Source organism: Oxyura jamaicensis, chromosome 7, assembly GCF_011077185.1.
Source record: "Oxyura jamaicensis isolate SHBP4307 breed ruddy duck chromosome 7, BPBGC_Ojam_1.0, whole genome shotgun sequence".
NCBI lineage: Eukaryota > Metazoa > Chordata > Aves > Anseriformes > Anatidae > Oxyura > Oxyura jamaicensis.
The window spans coordinates 8,770,174-8,778,308 of record NC_048899.1 but is presented as its reverse complement, the minus strand read 5'-3'; the positions used below and the strand labels follow the sequence as shown (position 1 = coordinate 8,778,308).

Sequence of the window (8,135 nt, the reverse complement as noted above, 5' to 3'; positions counted from 1 at the left end):
GCTCAGCTGGGCAGATCTCAAACCAGTGCTCAGCAGGATGTGCTGCTTGGGATCCAGCTCAGCAGCAAACCCTGCCTGGCTCCTTCCAGCCAAGTGTCCATACATCCAGCTGGATGCCTGCCCGGACCACAGAGGTGTTCAAACAGCATTGCTGGAGACTCGAGCACCCCAGAAGGCTCCAGTCACCTTTTTAAACATTTTTCTACGGCTGGAGTCTCCCAAAACCTTTAATAAAAAAATATCTCTGCACCCTGCCATTAAAAAGAGGCAACGGCAGGTCCCTTGCTAGCTGAAGTACCCACACAGCTTGTTTGTAAAAACGTTCCCCTGCCAAGGGAAACAAGCTTCAATATATATTTTTAAGAGGCTGCTTTTTAATAACTGCTTTATAAAGCGAGCTGGGAGTAAATACCCATTAAAATCAGATCTAGAACTCGACATCAAAGAAAAAAAGCAAACAACGGGTTGAACGTGGCACGCTGTCCCTCCCGCATTCCCGCACCATCAGCTGCGATCCTTTTGGCAGTTCCCCGGCCACATCAGCTCCACCTCTGTGCCATATCCCTTAGTTTTACCCAGCCCCTTTGTTTCTTATTTTATTCTGAAAGAAGCGTAACACGAAACAGCCCCGATGAGAGGACAGGCAGCATCCATCACAGCGCACCAGGCAGAACAGACTACAGCAAAACTGCACCAAAAAAATAAAACAAAATCCCATTTTTAGGATCAAGCAAATCTCCAGGAGTGAGTGCCGAAATACAGCCTGCACTTGAGAACTTCTCCACCAAATAAAAATGCCCAGGTCTGGATGGAAACGAGCAGCAGACTCCCACTTGCCACACGAGCAGCGATCTCCCCAGGTGGCTTCGGGCTCGCCTCCCTTGGGACACGAGCCCGAACAGGAGGCACGACGAAGCCAAAGGGACATTTGTCCCTCTGGTTCAACTGCATAAACCTACTTTGCTGATATAAAAATAAACAGATTTTTTTTTCATTATTTCTGTGCTGAAAATATTTAGAGCAGACATTGTTTTTTCAAGCCTTCCCAAGGCTTTTTACGAAGGCTCCCCAAATTTTTAACGCAAATATCAGGAGTACATGCTGACCACCAGAAGACGAAAATATTTTGATAAATAATTTTGCCGGAACTTTTATAACCTTAAAAAAAAAAATAAAAAGGTCTCGTAAAATATACTTTCACAGAGGCAGCTTTTTGTGGAAAATTTTGTTGTAAAAAAAAAAAAAAAGCCCCTTGATTTTTCACACCGTTTTTTGGACTGCTGCTAGGGGATGAAAGCTGCTCCTATTTATTTATAAACAGGAGCCTGGAGGCAGAAGTCCTGGGCCTTGTGCAGGTGCACGCACGTACAAGCAGCCTCACCCCTGCCTCCTGCTCCACGCCGCCTCGTCTGGCTGGATTTTAGCAGCCCGTAGCAAAGCAGTTGTCTGCTGACAAAAGCAGCGTGGACATACCTGGAGGTTCCTGCTGTGAGTTGGTAGCTGAGATGCGACAGCGGTGATCGAAGCGGGGGGCTGCATTTCCCGGGGGCACAGCTCGGGGTGGGGGCTGCAGTGCCCTCCCCGTGCACCTGGGGCTGCGGGAGGAGTCACGGCCCCTTTGAAGCAGGATTACAGCTGTGCAAATAACCACGCTTCGGTTCGCTGGCTGAACTTGAAAACCCGGGATTTTGTTTCAGATCCATCCAAAAGGTGTAAAAATTTGAGAAGGCCAAAAACCAGAACTCATCCGCTCCCCATCTGGGGTTGAAGACAACACTGCATTCAGCCCCCAAAAGATAAAATGTTAATTTAAATGCATATTTTTAGTCCACAACACCACCAAAAACAACAGAAGCGGAGCAGCTTCACGCGAAGGGCTTGCGAATCGGCGCTGCACGTGCAGAGCATCTTTCAGAGGGCAAAGACGGAGCCCTGCGGGCGGTTGGCACAGCAGCAGCGACACATCTCATGCCTCCTCTGCCTGGGTGCCAGCCTCTCCAGCTCACCTCCGCTGTCCCCTTCCCCGCAGCAGCACCAGCTACTGATAACTGAGGACGAGAGCACTGCAGGTGCCCTGAGCCAGCTTGGGATGGACGTTTCCTGACCCAAACACTCACATTTGCCAGGAGTTCACAGGTTGGTGTGCTCAAGCACCTTGGGGCAGACCCCTCTCTGGCCATGACCTGCATTCAGCAAGTGGGTTCCAGGTTTACAGGTGTGCCAAGGTACACAAAAAGCATACAGTCCTTGAGGTGGCCCTGCTGGAATTAGACAGCAGATCCCTTTTGGAGAAGGAAATGGGCAAATTCAGAGCTAGAGGCCAAGAACTGCTGGTTTCAGTGGCTCCTGCCCTTTTTTCCCTGCAGTGTAAGAGCTAGGATGAGCTGGGAACATGCCTCTTGCCGCTCACACCCCAACCTTGCAGAACAAAGTTTGCTCCTCACATCTTTACTACCAGTATTATCACCGGTCCACGTGGCTGAGGTCTTGTGGCAAGATTGGGGTGATATGGGGCAGGTGAAAGATGAGAACTAGCAGAGGCACCTGTGCAAACATCACCTCGCATCCCCTGGTACTGCTATCGGGGGCTGCTGGGGCACAGCTCCCGCTGTTACCTCAGCCAGCAGCCTGCATACGTCTCCTTAAAATAGGCTGCACGTAAAGTGAACCTGGCATGCTTTGGCATATAAAGCTGCACTTAATGAAGAAGTGGTTTAAAAAAAGCCCGGCTGTTGCCAAGAATATTTCACCAAATCGGGGGAGGCGCTGGGCCAAGCTCTGTGCTGTGCCAGACGCATTCACACTAGGCTCCTTTTCGGATGACTCAATGGCACAAACGCACTCCAGCCCCAGGCTCAGCACAGAGGGTGGAGGAAACAGCCTGCTCCAACACCGGGACACAGGCACTGGGAGCCTGCGCCTTGCTTTAGTAGCCTTGGATGGGGACCTGGCTGTGTTCGCACTCCCAGCACACGCTTCTCTTCCTCATCAACATCCCAGCGCTGCTTTCGGAGCCCAGGAGATCTTCCCCAAACCTTTCTCCATCATAACCTCAGATGTTAGCCTGGTGACCTGAAGTCAAACCTCTCCTGTATGTTTTCCAGTTCATTTTCTGTTTCCCGGTGCAGAACGATCCCCAGAATCACATCCGATGTTTATCGGCCCTGCAGACCTAGCTCCAACAGCGAGAATGAGACAGTTTAATTGCTTCTCTTTCATTTCAATCAAAGCTTTGCTATTACATTGGAAACCACCTTTGCCTTTGCTGTTCAATCAGATTTATAACAGGCTTCAGCTACCTGCTATTTATCTATCTTGCACGTACAACAGAACAGAAAGGGACGTAATAAAAGTCTGTAATAAAAGCCTTAGGGGCAGGGCTGTTGGGAAATGGGTGATTTAAGGTCTAGGCCAGCCATCCAGCTCCTGACGGCAGCTGAGGAGCGAACAGAAATGGCCTTGCACTCAACGGCTGAAACAAGACACGGGGAAAGGCCCCAGGGCAGAGGTGATGGATGGGAGAAGCAGCAGGCACAAGACACAGGACTTCGCTCTGCCTCCGCTCTGCTGCGGTAGGAGACCAGCTGCACCTAACCTAACTCAGGCTGGAAGAGGTTCCCCATCCCCAGCCAGCACACCGAGGGTAAGAAATAACCAAGCTGCAATACGAACTGAAGGGTCAGGTCCTCTCTTGGGGCACACAAGTCCATGCCAGCTCCGACATGACGTGTAGCAGTGACTCCAGCCACTGGGGCATCCTTCAGGCAGGAGTTCTCCCCGTTGGTAGTGCCAGCAGGGGCTCCGAGGCCAATTCCTGCTCTGCTGAAGGGGTGCGAGGCTCATTTTGCATGCAGTAGATTTCCAGTCCACCTGAGGGTTAGGGGAAGGCCCTACCACCATCACGGTGTGCAGCTGGAGCGTACTGCCCTCCTTGAACTGACGGGCCAGTCAATGTTACACAGCAACACACACCGAAAATGTAAATGTGCCTGTGGTTCTTGGAAGCCTAATAAATTTCAGCTTCCTAATAGCATAACACAAACAAATAGCAGATTATTCAGTGCATCATCCATGGCATTTATTAACATTAGGTCACCCGTACTCATTGGCTGCTTTTCTGAGTAGCCATCAACAGAGATTTATTTCCTTCCAAATGATTTCTCCCCTCGTGAGTCAGAGGGGACCTATGTGAAAGTCATCTTCTGGAAAAATACAGTAAAAGAAAAAAAAAAAATCTATCCCTAAAATTGCTCCTTTTCAACACAGCCTGAATTACAGTAGCTTTTAACAGCGGAGCAGAATAGCCCAACACACAAGGCTTCCTTTCTGCCGCAGGAGAGGCTAAGACAGAAAGTTAAAAGCTCCGTGCTTACATCCTCTTGGAGACGGATGGTTGCTTTTCTTCTCTCACCAAATACGTGCAGCTGGCCCGCCTCCAGCACCCCAGCGGTACTGCTGCCATACTTTGCTGTCTTCCCCAAAAATAAAAATAAATAAATAAACGTCGTTTTTCTTAATGTATTTCACCACTCGAGCGGTCACTGCTCAGCCTGTGAAGAGGCCGGAGCTGCAGATGCCAGCACCGGACCGCTTGCTGCTGGCACCGTTACCTCTGCTGATGGGTCGTAACGCCTTCAGCGGGGAAAATGCTGCGGATCAACCTGCTGCTAAACGGGGCGAAAGGTGTCACCTTCTCCCTAAGTCCCTTAAATCCCGCTTCTCTCCGGGCTCAGAACGTTGCTGATGGAGGACTCGAGCAAAGGGCTTCCCGTTGACATCAGCGCGAGCTGAAACAGCTACGAGCGTAAGCTTCCCTTGCCTCTACCAAGAGGTGTGAGCTTCTGGGCATGGAATTTTGCACTTTTCGATCCAAGCTCGTCAGACTTGCTCTCTATTTCTGGAAGCTTTCAGAAACATTCCAGGGAGTGCCCTTCCTGGGCTTGCGTTCCTGTAAGACACCTTTACATCCCGCTGCTCTAGAGACGAGGGCAACAAATAAATACAAGTGCAATGTTACGGAGCTTCAGCACGTCAGTCACGTTAAGTGGCTCAGACAGAAGGCTATAATCACAATTATGAGAGACTTCCCCCAACCCAGAGATGGCAGCTCTGATTTTTATGAGGTTGCCTGAGCTGTTTGCAAGGGACTTGGCCTTGTTAAGCCAGGAAATCTGCCAGCTCACGGCTGGGTTCACGCTCAGTCAAAGCGCCGTGTCCATGTCATGTATTTTCTCGGGGCCTGTGAGCGTGTCCTAAGCCTGGTGAAGCAGAAAAAGGCTTTCCAAGGACTTCATGGATTTTGAGTTAGGCTTTAAACACATGCAAAAGCTACTGCCATTAGTGTTGCTCTTGGAACATCTCTTTTCCTTAACATCAATCACAGGGAAACAGTTATTTGGCCACACCACCTGCAGCTCTCTACCAGAGTTCATCACTGCCTTCCTGACAGTTTCCTGCTAAATCAGTGGCGATAACGTGAATACAATTCAGATGTCATAATTGTCCAAAGCGTAATCAACACCTTTCACAAGGCCACAGTCCCACCAGATGCCCAAAATCAAGAGGGACTTGATTTTACACAGCCACGTGAGTTCAGGCTGGTCTCCAGAGCAGCGACCTGCGCAGAGCAGTATCCATTTCCATTAGTCACGACCACGCTAAAGCTATGGCTAACGCAGCATCTTCACACGGAACCCCCTACGTCCTTCCCCCACGCCCCTGAGGATGAATCATTCTGCAAAATGAGACAAACAGGGCAAGCACGGGCACACTTTTTCTGAAGACGTACCAAAAGGTCGCCTATATGTGCACAGCTGGTTCGTGTGCGTTCATCAGAGACATTTGCTTTTCACAGGCTGCCCACTTCACCTCCCTGTGATATAAAAGCCCGGTACGCTTCATGGGAAGGGTGGGCATGTCGGTTCACGTGAGTGTTGACAGAGGGTGGCCTCAAAATTAGTATTTACACAAAGCGAGGCTAGTTCAAATAGTGAGATTGGGGGAGTTATCAATAATAAATTTGAAATTATCAAATTGCCAAAGTGAAAGTCAGTCTGTATCTCCAGCAAAGAACGGAGAAGGAGGAGCCAAGAGCATTGTGCTTCCCACTGACAGCAGCCCTAAAAGAAAACCCAGGCCCTTCAGTTTGGCCTCCCTAAAAGAAAACCCAGGCCCTTCAGTTTTCCCTCGAGCTAAAGGGCAGGAGCTGAGCGTTCAGCAGGCACTTGGAAGACGTTGCCAGGCTGGAGCCTGCACTGAAAGGTAACTTCTAAGGAAGGAAAACACCTGAAAAATGGATGACGGAAACAAAGGTGGGGAAAGACACGCACTTCTAACGGCAGCAGAGCACCAGAAGGCAAGTATAAGCTAGCAGGGGACGGGACCATGCTCAGCAAATGTTATTCCTCCACTTACAGAACCATCATCTGTGCAGTGGGAACGTCAGGGCAGCCCCAGGTACGTCAGCTCATGTCCAAGCTGTCATGAAGTCACCCTCACGTTGCACTGTAGCTTCACGAAGATACCCTCAAACTCTCTGTAAGACAGCAGAAGCTCCCAGTCCGTTTGGGTCAGTGAGCCACGGCCTCACCTTGGGAAGCTTTGTACCCCTTTATTACGAAACTTTAAATAGAAAATGCCAGACCTGGCACAGTCCCATGGAGCTGCAGCTCAGCTTTTCCCAGGGACCAGGTAATGTCATTTTCCCCTCACCAGGACCTCTGGGACCAACCACTCCCCCAGTTTCCTAACAACGGGTCTGGGTTCACAGCTAATTCCCAGCAATCCACGGAGCAGATCAGGATCCCACATACCCTGAGCTCCTGCATGCACATATTTAATTTAAAAGAGTGCTAAGTGCCAAGCAGCAGCTGAGTCAAACAACTTTCCCCAGCTACTTGGTAGGGACAAAGTGCACGCTGTAGCACGTGTGCTCTGTTCATGGGGACATCCCAAACGATATGTTGCCCAATGACTGATTAAAAGGCACCAAAGACCTCTTTGACCCCCAGACCTGCAGAAACAGTGCGTCCTCAGCTCCGCAGGAGGCATATCTTGAAAGCGTTGCACATCTTGATAGGCACGAGGGAATATTTTTGGGCAGGAATCATAATTCTTTCCTGACTGTTAACATCTGTTTGCTAAAGCCTACAGAACTTCCCTGGAGTTTTGAGGTTTAAAAACATTGCTTGAAGATGACATACTAAATATTACGAAAATGTGCTTCGTGATCCACACCCAAAAGCCCCCAAAGAACATTTCATATTTTCAGACTTTGGTCAACAAAACTTTTAGACTGTTTTTAGTTCCTTAAATGATGGGTGTTTAATTAAAAATGAGCCCATGTACCAGAGCTGAGAGGGAACTAGACAGCCATAAACCCACAAGGACAACTTTGAACTAGACTATGGTGGGAAAATGCTGGCTATATCCAACCCCACCATCCTCCTGAGGACTGGGACCGTTTGTAACCGCTCACAGAGCCACCACGTATAGGTAAACAAGCAGGAGACGGATATTTCCCAGCTCAGACACCCTCAAAAGGGCTGCAATGGCACTGTATACTCCTGTAAACTTAGGGTGCTGAGTTCAGCTTTCAGGAGAACCATGTCTTATGATCTGACAGCAGATTGCTGAGCTTCTGCAGCCATCGCTCCTCTTCCTACAGTGCTATTTAGTGGCACTGACCTCTCGCATTGGTTTTTCTGCACTAAATTTGCTAACTCTTCTTAATATTCTCCTCCCCCTTGAAATCATTCCTGTCCACATTTGTGACTTAGGAAGCTTTCCCCCCAGCCCCTTCATCCCTCGTTTGATTTGGCCTCTGACTGTCCTGCTGAGACGGATGGACCTGCCATTCCTAACAACACAAGTAGGAACTTGCGCGTCTACAAATCCAGGAGCGTGCAAGCCCTGCTGAAGAAAGGGGCCTTTGCAAGTAGCTAGAGAAAGGTACTCCTTTCTGAAGGCAGAGCATGCAGGTAGATACACAGCTCTGCTTAGATACAGGTGGTCTCCTGAGATCCATAAAGATACTTATTTCTCCTTAACATGCATGAGAGCAGACGTCCAAGCATCTTTTGGGATCTAGCCCTCATTGTATTTTGAAAAAAATAAAGCCCAGGATAAAAAGGAAA

At 49.3% G+C, this 8,135-nt stretch overlaps 2 long non-coding RNA genes across 8 annotated transcripts in view; both read right to left on the bottom strand.

Moving 5' to 3' along the window:
- LOC118170028 overlaps window positions 1-8,135 on the bottom strand; it is an 83,127-nt gene that overhangs the window by 20,582 nt on the left and 54,410 nt on the right. The window contains exon 1 of one of the 7 annotated variants that reach the window (XR_004752436.1): window positions 1,474-1,838. The exons of the other annotated variants lie outside the window; for them this stretch is intronic. This is a non-coding gene — a long non-coding RNA (uncharacterized LOC118170028). Of the gene's footprint in view, window positions 1-1,473; window positions 1,839-8,135 lie in introns of those variants that run through there. 7 annotated transcript variants of the gene reach the window in all.
- On the bottom strand, window positions 3,487-6,532 carry LOC118170031. Its single transcript, XR_004752445.1, has 2 exons — window positions 6,415-6,532; window positions 3,487-5,872 (listed from the first exon to the last, which is right to left on the bottom strand). It is a non-coding gene; the product is annotated as an uncharacterized LOC118170031 (long non-coding RNA).